This window comes from Myotis brandtii, unplaced genomic scaffold (genome assembly GCF_000412655.1).
Source record: "Myotis brandtii unplaced genomic scaffold, ASM41265v1 scaffold199, whole genome shotgun sequence".
Taxonomy (NCBI): Eukaryota; Metazoa; Chordata; class Mammalia; order Chiroptera; family Vespertilionidae; genus Myotis; species Myotis brandtii.
Genome location: NW_005357414.1, coordinates 4,350,279 through 4,363,037, shown reverse-complemented (window position 1 = coordinate 4,363,037; position 12,759 = coordinate 4,350,279). Strand labels below are relative to the sequence as shown.

At 46.4% G+C, this 12,759-nt stretch overlaps 1 protein-coding gene across 6 annotated transcripts in view; it reads left to right on the top strand.

Moving 5' to 3' along the window:
- The window catches only part of FRMPD3 (FERM and PDZ domain containing 3), a 127,986-nt gene that overhangs the window by 28,320 nt on the left and 86,907 nt on the right, over positions 1-12,759 (top strand). For 5 of the 6 annotated variants that reach the window (XM_005865228.2, XM_005865227.2, XM_014538840.1 and 2 more), the window contains exon 1: positions 12,081-12,301. The exons of the other annotated variant lie outside the window; for it this stretch is intronic. The gene's annotated coding sequence lies outside the window, so the exon portion shown is untranslated. Of the gene's footprint in view, positions 1-12,080; positions 12,302-12,759 lie in introns of those variants that run through there. 6 annotated transcript variants of the gene reach the window in all.

Genomic DNA, 12,759 nt, shown 5'->3' with positions numbered 1-12,759 from the left:
AGGTCTGTGGCCATGACCCAAAATTTGTACTTCTCAGATGATGCAGAGTTACTCCAGGTAGGGTAGTATCAGCTTGAGCATCACTTCCCAAATTGGTTTCCACAGTACCCTGAATGTGAGAGTTTAATAGGTACCATAAGGGAGAAAACGGTTTCTGGGTACAATTGAATTTGACAAATGCTGAGTTAGATAAGCTAAACTTTACTAGAGGGTTTCATAGAGCCCTTACCATACTAATGAGAATCATGAATCTTCAAGAGCACATTTAGAGCCTTGCCACCCAAAGTGTGGTCTGAGGATTGGCAGCCTAGGCCTAGGCATCACCTGAGAGCTTGCTGGAAATGCAAAATCTCAAGCCTCCACTCCAGACTTTCTGAGTCAGAATTGGCATTTGTAACAACTTCCTCAGGTAATTTGTATTCACATTAAATTTTGAGAAGCACTGATTTAGAGTACTTGGCATTTCTAAAACTTTTTTGTCCATGGAACCCCTTTATGGAGCCTCTTCTAGGATTAGTGTTCCCTGCAACATACTTTGGGGAAATACAGTCAACCCTCCAAATCTGCAGGTTTTGCATCTGTGGATTCAACCAACTGTGGATTGAAAATATTTTTAAAATCCCCAAAAGGTTCAAAAAGCCAAGCTTGAATTTGCTATGTGCCAAGCACTATGCTGAATCGATGTGAATGAAGTGATGTGTAGGCCCAACTGCTGAAGCCTATTTGTGATTACTACACAATTTTTTAGTATTTGCATATAGGCTACAGACTTGAGCATCTTCTGATTTTGGTATCTGCAAGGGGTCCTAGACCCAGTCTCCCAGGAGATACTGAGGGACGACTATACTAAGACAGTAAAGCCCTTCATAGGAATTTCTCATTGTCCAGAAACTCCATAGAAAAGCATTAGTCAAAGCAACATTTAGAAACTTGGGGCTGATGCATTATATGTTACCCAAAGCCTCACTATTCAGAAGTTTCATGTCTTACCTGAATGTCTTCCCATCCCCCCATCCCCAATTAACTTATTTCCTGGGGCATTTTTAAGCTGTGCTTCTTCATCTGTTCTCTGGCTCAGATCAACCTGTTTGTTTCTTAAATCCAGAAGCTTCTCCAGAGGATTAGAGCTCAGGATTCGAGCCTATAAAGAATGTTGCATGACCTCCTGCTGTAGAACATTAGAAAGGCAATTTTATAGAAGCTTGGGAACTTTTCAGTCCAGTGTGTTCTGTTCTGTTAAGGAGTCCTTTTTCTTTTAGGCCTTTAAGCTATTGTGCCAAACATCAAAATAACACTAGCTATTTTGTATTCAGATCTTGAGGCTCATTTGGGGGCATTGTTAATATTTTATAAGAAAATTCTCATTTTTTCATTCATATTTGTGATTTTCAAGTGCATTACTGCATTGCATTCATAAACATGATTTTTATTACATCTCAGGGCCCCATTTTTTCTCCTCAGAGAAACATATCTCCAGTTTTATGTTAAAAGTTAAATGGAAAATAAGCTTTGATATGTGAAAATTTGATTTTCAAGAAACTTGTCAGGGATGCAACTATTCTGTATGGTAAGGTGCTGACATGCCCAAGCTCTGGTTAGTACATGGCTGAAGCTCTCAGCAAGGTTTCTTGGAGGTTGGCAACAAACACCTTCTCAGTGGCCACTTTCAAAGGCTGGCCAAGGTTGTCTGCTCAGAGTGCAGAAAGAGAGGGTGACATGAGCAGCAGGGTGATAATTAGAGCTGTGTGACAGTGAAAAAGATATATGCCATTAGGCCCCTCAACCTAGAAGTTGCCCTCTCTGGGTTTGGAAAGGTGATTTTGACTTCACCAACATTCCCATGGGAGCAGAGTAAAGAGAGAAGGAGACCATGAAAACACCTCCTCATACTGGATCAGAAGATCCAAGGCTTCAGTTAAATTTCCCACCCACTTAATGAAGCTGGCAATGCTACTGTTCAGAGCCCATCACTTTATAGCTAATGCAAACACACCTGGAAGAGGTACCCATTTTCTATCTACTGACAACCCACAATTGATATATTCAAGAACTTCCTTGCAAGAAATCTTTGCCTTTCAGGGGACCCAAGGCACACTGATTGTTCTCTATAGTTTACAATGGGTATGAATGAATAATATCAGCTACCATTTCTTGCGCATTTTTACTATATTTACATGCATTATCTCATTTAATTGCCCCAATACCTGATTATCTCCATTTTAAAATTAAGGAAATTGAGGCTCAAAGGCGTAGGTGACTTACCCAAAGAAAGGCAGAACCAGGAGGCAAGCCCAGATGCGTGGGATTCCCAAATTGTGCTCTTTATTCTTTAGGCTGAGGAATTGGCTGTGCTGGCAGAGAGCACTGAAGAGGCCCTAAATTAGGGAATGGGGCAAATGGGTTCCTAAGGAGGCAAAAGGAAGGGTGAGGGTGTTGAAAAGTAGCAGACGTATATGTTTGCCTTACAATTTTGCCTAGAACTAGTCCTGCAAACCATCGAGGTTAAGGTGGCCCTCATAGGCCAGTTGGAGATCTAATGACAGAGCCCATTCCTGAATCCACCTCTATACACACAACTATTCATAAACATTCTCAAACTGTTCCAACACTGACCTCCCTGGGCCTTCGCACATGCTATTCCTTGTGCCTGAGAGGCTCTTCCCAGATAGCTATGAGGCTCAGTCTCTCCCTTCCTTCAGGTCTTTGCTCAGTGACACCTTTTCACAGATGCCTTCCCTGACCACCCTATTTAAAATTGCAACCATCATCCCCAATTCCTTGATTCATTTTTCTCTAAAGGACTTACCATTCTCTAAAATAGCATATAATTTTACCAGTTTATTTGTTTATCACTAGAATGCAAACTCCCTGCGGACAGAAAATTTTATCTCTTTTGTTCACTGCAGTATCCCCAGTGTGTTAGCTTAACAAATATTTGTTTAAGGAATGATTGAATATGCAAATAGCTTTATACATGGTTCCCTACCCGAGCCCTATCTAAAGAGACATACAGGTCTTCTGTGCTAAAACAGAAGATGAGGAGATAAGAGAATGAGTGACTTCATTAGTGAGAGGACGTGAAGGGGGAGTACTCTATGCCCAGAGTTTCCAATCTGGATAAAGCCAAGGACCCATATTCTGGACACCTGTTGACAACAATTTTACTCTTAGTATCTGTTGCTTGAGAAACACATGATGACTACAAACTATTGTGAATGTATGATGTTTTACACATGAATTTTGTTAATAATTATGACATCTGCCTAACATTTGGTAAATAATGGTACATACATAGATGTTTTAGAATAGTGCTTACATGCCTACTCTCTGGCATCTGTCAGTTAGGGTTTGATTTCTGACATTGACACATATTACCTATGTGATCTTGAGGAAGTGGCTAAGCCTCTGCCTCAGTGTCTTCGTCTGCAAAATGTGGCTATTAATAGTACCAAGCTCACAGGGATGTTACAGTCAATGAGATATTGAATGTCAAGCTCATGTAAGCTGCCCTGTATGTAGTAAATGCACCTCACAGAGAAGCTGTTCTACTCCTCCTCTTCCTCCTCCTTATCATTCTCATTATCATCTTGCATTATTGATAATGATGGTGATGATATGGTGTGGATAACCCACAATAACCCATTATTGTGTATTATCCACAGGCAATGCTTCAAAATGTATGCATGTGCATCCCTCTTGCAATAATGCTGCAGTCCCTAGGGTTCTGGGCCCACAGTTGTGGGGACCAGTATGGTGGACACTAAATGTTGTTGGCAATCAAAGAAGAGGAGTTGGCAGCTGGGTGAGTAGGGTAATTGGTGCGGTGAGAAGGGGAAGGTAGACAAGAGAGAGAGTGACCACAGGCACCATCTTGGAATGGCTCAGTTCACACATTCAGAGAGAAAGCCAGCAGCTGCACAGGAGGCCTTCCAATGCTTCTCAAATCCCGACTTAGCTAAATGTTGCTCAGGAAGACAAAGATAGTTATTACCAAATGGCCCTGGTATAAGTTTCAAGTTTTTATCACTTCCAAGTGTTAGCTCTTCAAGAGGTAAGGCTGCTTCTATCAACACCCTGTCTGGCGTTGCATTCTGGAGAATTCTGAGTTCCTGATGGTAGCCCATTAATAGCAGGTTGGGTCTGCAATACCAAGAGCAACCAGCTGAGGCATTAGGGAGAGCCAAGCTGGGAGCAGCAGTGGGTGGGGACAGTGGGCAATGATACTCTCCTCCCTGGCACTTCATTATTGTCCCCTGCAAAGCAGGAAGCACAAGGCAGATTAACCAGGGGATTCAGTGAGCCCTGGCAGTTCAAGAGATCAAACAATAAGGAGGTCAATGATGGAGGTCCAAGTAGGGGTGAGGTGGAGAGGAGTGGCCACCCCCAAGGATAAACATTATTGCCCAGAAACCTGTCCACCCATGGAAAAAGCACACAAGCTGTGCCCATAGGCCGATTGATTTGATGAGGGAATTGAGTACATTCTGTGATTTTGTTGTTGTTGTTGTTGCAAATTGGAAATAGAGCCAATTAAACTTCACCCACCCAGGGAAGAAACAGGGAACCCCAGCTCTCAATTTTATTTTAGGAAGCTGATCTTTCTGGAAAGACAAAAACTCTAGTGGTACTTGGCAACATGCTACAAGGAGGCTTCTTCCTGACCTTCAGGTGGGAAGCTCAAACTCTTGTGAAAGTCAGGAATTTTTGTCCTGAAACCAAGGCTCTTAAAAAGATAGCTTTGTCAGTCCTGGGCAAATTGGTTGGGGCCCTCTCCCCATTTGTCTTGGAAGCCTTGACTCCATTCTGGTCAACATGTAAGTGGACAATTTGTAACTGTCAAGTCCCTTTCCGGATCTGATGGGGAGTTCTGCTCTGGGGCCTCATTTGCATAGACAAATGCAGACTGGCATCTGTCAGCTTAGCATCTCAAGCCAAGGAGCTGGAGCAGTGGCGGGCAACCTTCTGGGCAAATACCCTGGATATTGGATTCAGAAATGACAGTGTCATATTGGGGCTTATTTGCATAGGCTTATCAGGTTAATTACTACAATGTCTCCAGGAACTTGAAAATCCTTGAATTCTTATGCAACCAGAATGCTCAAAGTCTGTTGCTATGAAACTTGGAGTGTAAATTACCATGAATACCATTAATCTGTTCACTAGGAGGTTAATTTGCAATTTGTTGGCAAATCACATGTGGGTCTTATAGCAAGAGTGTGGGTGGTGTTTTTGTGCCAACATGTGGCCCCGCCTGTGTTTCTGGATCTGTGTGTGTGTGCGCACGCACACACACGCACACCCATATGGCACTGGAATTGGCACTCTATGGGAGTTCACATCCTGGGTATTCTTACTGCTCCTTAGATCTCACCTGGCTCTTCTGGCACATCCTGGGTCCTAGGGCATGTGTTCTCAGTGTTGGAGGGCTGCTGTGCCTAGCAGTCCTTGGTCCAGTGCCAGCTTATGAGACTAGCTCCTCCTGAGGTAAGATCGCAAAGGGCTCCGTTAATGCTTTAGAATCATGTGGATTTTCTGAAAGATGCTCTTTCCCATTAATGGCTCTCAAGTTGTTTTTGCATTCAGGCAGGTTGCTCCTGGCAAAAGAACTCAGATTGTCTACAGCAAGCTTGTCGCAAGTTTGACATACTTGGGAAACAGGACAGGGAAATTGCATTAGGATAAGAGATGGTGACATGGACCACACTGGTGGGAGTAAGACGAAGAATACTGCTGAGCAGGGCTGGGGGGCTTCCATAGTTACCTTGCGTTATTGTTAATGGAGGGTGGCAATTATATAAATTTCACCCTAGCTGAGTTAGCCTACTCTCTCATAAAAGACAAGTACTTATAACAAAGTGAGAAAAATCCCCTCCTGAGTTAGGGAACAAGCTATGGGGTGTGACTGAAGGGGCACTGGAACCCCACTCACACAGAAATAGCTCCACATCTAGCCTCCCAGTGCTGGAAATACACTTTGGATGGAGGCATAGGAGATTCAAGTATATTGCCTGGGAAGAAAGACCTAGTGAGAAAGCAGGGCCTAAAGGAAATGGGGACACAAAACATCTCAGTTTTGATGCTCAGTAGGGATCCCTCAGGGAATGGTCAATGCTTTGGGGGGGGTCCCCAGAACAGCCTGAGGGATGGAAGTTCATGGATCTATCACAGTGAAGGGTTGTTCAAAGGCACAAGGGCATACTGAAAGGCTCCAAAGATAGTCACACCCAGCTATGTTACAGGTGAGCCTTATAATAGGCCTAGGAGAGGAAGAGGTAATTTGTGATGTTAGTTTGAAGAACTTGGGGGCCACTCAGAAGCAGACTTGGGAGGTCTGCTGGTAGCCAGGAGCCCCAGAAAATGTAGCTCTTAGAATGTCCTCTTGAACCTTTCTCTTCCCCACAACCCCTTCTCCCAGTTCATTCAACCATCACTGACAGAGTACCTATTCTTGTCTCAGACACTGGGGATACAGTGTCTTGGACTTTTGCCTTGCCCTATATGAAATCACATTCAGGGTTGCCAGCTAGGATTTTTTAAGAGAAGCCAGAAATCCTGATTCTTACATAAAATCAAAGGATTTTTAAATGTTAGCAATGAATTTTTTAATTGAAAACACTCTGCAAGCCAAATAAGATACATTGACTTGTTAGCTCAGAGACCTTTGCATAAATAACTTCATCTCTTGAGCCTCAGTTTCCTAATACTGTATATAAAATAGGGATACTATTAATACCTACTTCAGAGGGTATGAGGATTAATGAGGTCACAGAAGTGAAATGCCTGTCACACAGTAAGTGATTAACACATGATAGCTATTAAGATGATCATTATGTTCCAGTCTCTTACCCGAGGAGCATCTCTTTCTAGGTGACTGGCATGAAAGTCTCTACCCTTCACCTCCAGAGAGACCCCATGCCTTATTCCATGCCTTATTCATGGAAATTTAGCTCCACCTTTGCCAGCAGAAGATACTGAAAACAGCACAGAGCAATTGGCCAGCATGTATATATGAGGAGTGCGGTTCCTTCCTTCCTTTCTTCCTTTCTTCCTGCCTTCCCTCCCTCCCTTCCTATATATTTTTATTGATTTCAGAGAGAAAGGGAGAGGAAGAGAGAGAGATAGAAACATCAATGATGAGAGAGAATCATTGATTGGCTGCCTCCTGCACGCCCCCTACTGGGGATCCAGCCCGCAACCCCGGGCATGTGCTCTTGATCTAAATCGAACCGGGGACCCTTCAGTCCACAATCTGACGCTCTGTCCACTGAGCCAAACCAGCTAGGGCCATTTCTTTCTTTATACTCCCTTCACACAGTAAACCCAGTGCTGACTGATTTATAAAGACAGCCTGGGGCTGGGATGGGCTGAGGAGGTCTTCAGAATGATTTCCTTCAGGCAAAAAGGAGGAAACTGAGGCAGAGTTCACATCCTACTCTACCTTCAATTCCTATGGGAGACGCCCAAGACTTTTAAGAAAGTTCTCAGCTGCTAAAGCTTTTATGCTTTCATCTATTATTTTTACCTCTTCCTTTCAAGCAGTGGTTCTCACTCCTGGCTGCACATTAGAATCACCTGAGCAACTTTTAAAAAATACCAGTGCAGGGACTTGATCCTCAGAGTTATAAACAAAATTTCATATGGGTATGTGTGCATTCACGCATTTTTCTCAGGACTTGATTGGGGCCTTAAAGGGCGGTGCCAAAGAGGAGTGCCATGAGCATGTGGGTACTATGGGAAAGACCTGTCGTTCTAGGCCTGCTCGGCCATCACACAGTATCTATCCACACAATTGGACCTTTTCACTTCCCTGAGCCCTGGTTTTCTCACCCATCCCACAGCAGTCAGTAATCACACCTGCCTTTTTTAATGGCAGTTGTGAGGATGTACTGAAGCATGTAGAAGAAAGGGCTTTGAAAAAGCCCAACCCCCTCTCCACAGGGGAGGGCCCGTTATTACAAGGTTAAGGAGGGTGTGGGTGGGGAGGTAACAGAGGCAGCAGGGAGCACTACACATCAAGAAAAGGCCATGCATGTTAACAAAGCAGCTCACAAATGAGAGCAAATTAATACAGGGCCCAGCGAGAACAGAACATTCACACCGCAGGGGCAAAGCACCCATTGGAGCAGTTAGGCCTTGGCAGGAAAAAGGAAGTAGAATAGCAGAGAGGAAAACAGGGACCAAGTGAGGGGGATTTTCAATGCTAGGGAGGATTGCATTGGCTAAGAGAAGATGGGAAGGGATCAGCCATGAAGGAGAGAAAGAAAATGGTGGTAAGTATCCTCCATGATCCTGGGGAGCCGGACTAAGCACCTGACAGCCCTTGGTAGAGAAAACCAGTGGGGGGTACAGAATCAGTGCCCTGGCCAGATAAGAGTGGTGTCATCCTCTGTCAACTGGATCCGGACTGCAGGGCAAAGGGTCACAGGGAAGCTGCTGCTAACTACAGAGCTAGTCCCCATCCCCTGCTGCCTTCTTTTCCTTCCTTGTATGAAATAATCAGGGCCCACCTGGCTCCAAGGCAGAGCGTGGGGCATAGATCAATTCAGAAAGTCCTAGTCAAATCTTCAGGGAGAAATGGCCTGGGAAGAAATGGCCTTAGAACTAGAGCAGTGTCCTGGAGGGCCCCTACAGGGCCAGGCATTAACCCTTTGGTTGCTGGATTGGAAGGCACTGGGGACAGTTGGCGGGCACTCTGGGGGTCTTGGGTTAGCAGCTGTTTACTGATAACTAAGTCAAGAATGTCAGATCTGAATAAGTGTGATGGTGGCACAGGTGTTCACTGGTGGAATGTCAGGCCTGATCCTGGGACAGATGGAATCAGTCCTGGAGGGGACAGAGAATTTGCAAGTAGAGAGTTAACCGCTGGGGACCTGAGGAGTCCTGTCTGCAAGATGGGATGAGGGACAATGACCAACTCTTCCAGTTGTTCTCTAGCAAAGATGGGTCAGGCACTGACTACAATTGTTGACTAGCAGCACCAGGCTCATGCCCATAGTGCCAACCTTTCATACCCTTCTAACTCCCGTGCTTACATAGTACCATGCCCAGTGTCCTGGAATGAAGGTCCATTCTGGAGGAAACATCAACCTATTTCAGTGTCTTATAGAATATGAGCCTATTAGAACAGGAAAGGACCCTGGAAATCAGCTAATCCATGACATATGGGTAACCAAGGCCTAGAAAGGGAAAGTATAGGCCTTACATATAATTAGTGCCAGAACTGGGAAAAGCAGGAAAGCGACATAAAGAAGCCCCAGCTGTGGGCCTGGGCACCTTCAGCCACCAGGTCCCTACTCCCAGCCTGATGTATTGTCTATTACTTTCTTTGCTATTATTCCAAGTCTTCATTATAGCCAAGGGAAAATGCCAGAATATCCCCAGGGCCAGCCTTACACATAGGTAAACATGATATGATCAAATATGTTTCCTCAATTGCCTGTCATTGTGCCTGAAATTTCACTGTCAGTGATTCATTCCTTTGGAGCTTGAAGCTATCTGGTCTTTCAAGGGGATAGAGATGCGGAATTTATTGACAATCACTGAGAGAAAAGCTTTGCAAATTGGACTCGAGTTATATAGCTGAGGGACACCAGCAGCAGCTGGCCCAGGGAAGAAGATGCAGGATAAGGTGGGCATGGGAACTCAGGGTGAGAATCTGAATCCAGGGCCCTGATGGGACAAGGAAGGGGTATTTAATACACCCACACCCAATGCTTTCATTATGCCATGGCTGGAGCGTGCATAGGAAGCATTTCCCCAGGACCTGCGAGGCCTCAATCACTGCTGTGTGGCCCACACTGGGAAGAAAGGGCAGGAGAGTGAAGGATAACATCAGGCTGTCTGGAGTGGCTGCAGGGACACTTTATTAAAAGAAGCAGCCTGCGCGAGATGGATGCAACAAGGGAATCTATGAAGACATCGAGAGGAGCCTCAGCTGCAAGATGAATGGTCTCTGACATTGCCAAGGGAGGCTGGGTGTGGAGTCTGTCTGTTCTGCACTTCCCCCAGGGACCTGCTGGCTGAAGGTGCCCTGGCCCACAGCTGGACTTCTTTCTGTCGCTGCCTCTGACTACCATTTTAGTACAACTCCAGAGCTGTGCAGTGCAGCTTTGGGCTTGGCTGGCCATGGTGCCCAGTCTCCTGAGCCCTCCCTGTTTTGCATGAGCTCTAGCATTTTTTATATCAAAGGGACTTCAGGGTTATGATCTGATGGGGAAGGGAAAAGAAAGGAAGGAGGCTAGTGGGTAGGAAAGGGTAGGGAAGAGTTCTGGTAATTTGGGGATTTGTCTTGAAGCTGCATTTGCATAGCAAGAATGATACTGTAATTTAAGGTTATAGATCAGTTTCAGGTGGCTTGCAGAGAGGATCAGAGCAAGCTAGAGACCTTTCCAGAGGCTCCACTAGTTTTGTTGTAGATCTCAGCTAGCTGGGCCCAACCCAGAACCCCTAGCTTCCAAAAAATAGAGCATCCACCTTCAAGGCCACCTTCTACTACCTGACATGAGTCTTGTGCTTCCTGAAGGGGTATCTCTGGGAGCCTCAGGTGGTTTCTACCCAGACACATGCAGTCATGGACTTAGGTGGGCTCAGATGGGAGGATAATGCTGGTGTTCCCAGGAATTAGAGACCCAGAGCCAAGACTGCCCCACTGGTTCCACTCAAGTCCCCCAAACAATCTCCCTGGCTTAAGGCCAGACCGTCCTAACCTAGGTGTCATGGGCACTGTTGAGAGAGGACGATATTTCATAGAGCAGAGACTCTTGCCCAGGTGCAGGATCAGTGATTCGGGGAAGATGGAATTCAGTGCAATGAATTTAGGAGAGTACAGGATTTCTTTTAAGCTTTACTTCCCAGTAGCCCCTTCCCACCTTGGAAACAGATTAATCCCTGCCATTTGTCTAGTGGCTTTATACTTTTCAAAGCGCCTCCTCATCCATTATTTCTATTGAGCCTCAAAAACACCCCCATGAAGTAGGACAGGAAGGTGTTATTAGCCCTGTTTGACCTACAAGAAAACTGAGGTCCCAAAAGGAGACATGACTCATCCAGGATCACTTAGCTATTTAGTCAAAGAATTAGAACTTAATATGTGTTTCCTAATTTCCAGCCCTGTGTGCTTTCCACCTCAGACTCCCACACAGAACCACGGTGGTGCCCAGCACCTAGCACTATGTTTAGCATTAGTAGATGTTAATAAATATTTACTAAATGAATAAATAAATGGATAAGCGGGGGCAAGGCAGGAAGAATACAAGTCCTAAAACTGCTCTTTTATTTTATGACCAGAAGAAAAAGGCAGGAATATTCCGTTATTTCATCATTTTGACCAGAAAGAAAGAAAAGATCTTACCCATTTCACAGATATCATTGTCAAGGCAGGGAGGTTGAGATAGCTCCCACAGAGAAGCCACAGGACTTAATTTCCCAACAAAACTTCCTTCCACTCATCCTTTAAAGAGGGTGATGAGGGCCCTCACTCAAGTACCTGGAAGGAGCCTCTGCAGCCACCTTTGACCCTTCTACCATAACTCAGATCTCACAGGCTCAGTGCCTGTCTCCTGGATGGCACCTGGACCCAGACTACCTCCTATTACACTTTGGGTCTCCTGAAAGGCCTGGCACATGCATCCCACGGACCCACCTCCACCTCCACCCCACAGATCTCAGCCTCACTGACAAGGGGTTGCCAATTGTTTCTGGTCCTGCCAGAAAAATGGGAAAACAGGAGGTGGAGACACGGGTATTCCAATGTATTTTTGCGGTAGCACAAAAGTGACAGGCAGCGGCCAATTTGAGATCCCTCTGGTTTCAAATCTTGGCTCTATCTCTTATTACTGGCTCGTGTATCTGGGGCTCTTTGCTTTGCTCCCCTGAGCCTTGGTTTTGTTTTCTGTACAATGGGGAGGATGCTGGGATGAGAAAATGGATGTAAAGCACAATGCCCAGTAGCTGGATTATCCGCCAGTCTGTGTCCTTGGAGCCCTCCCTCCTCCGCTGCGGGATCCTCCGCGGGGGGCCGTCCAGTGTAGGGAGGAGGGGGAAGCTCCTCCGCGGTGGATTGCCGGCCTGCAGAGGCAGCAGACGCCCTGTTTACCAGCTGCCTCTCTAGTTCGCCACCTCCTTCGAGGCACTGGACTGAGCCAGTTGCCTCCTTCTTTAAGATTCTGGTCACAGCAGGGGCTAAGTTTCTAAGGCAGGCGTGATCTTTCTCTTCCTACAGACTCCGCTGCCGCCGCTGCCGTCGGCGCTGGGCACAGCCAGGGGCAGCGCAAGGGGAACGCGGCCTGGAGAGGCCCCGACAGTAAGTACCAGAGTCGGGTTTGGGCTCACCTGGGAAAGGGTCAGAAAGCGGGGCTAGTGGCTAAGTGAGGCTGGCAACTGTGGGGTAGGAGGTCAGCAACCGAGTGTCGAGGTCCTTGCCGGCCTCTCATAGTGACTCAGGGCAGCGCTGGCACAGGCCTCTGGTCCGGGTGCGCGCCTGCTTGGCGCCTGCTGTGGATGGACTGAGTTGGCCACTCGGGAACCGGTGAGACAATGTCTTCCTACCCCCACCTCCCATCCCCCAAAGAGCCCTTCTGGCCGTCCCTACGTGGTGCTTCTGGAGAGGAAACTGGAAGGCAAGATGAGCAGGGCTGAGGTTTTGTATGCCCATAGGAAAGTGGCGGGGTGAGCGGGCAGCGAGGAGAGCTGGAAGCCTGGAGGGCAGTACAGGTGACCGCCAGCTTGGCTAGGCTCGCCAGCCCTAGCAGGCCCTGCTGG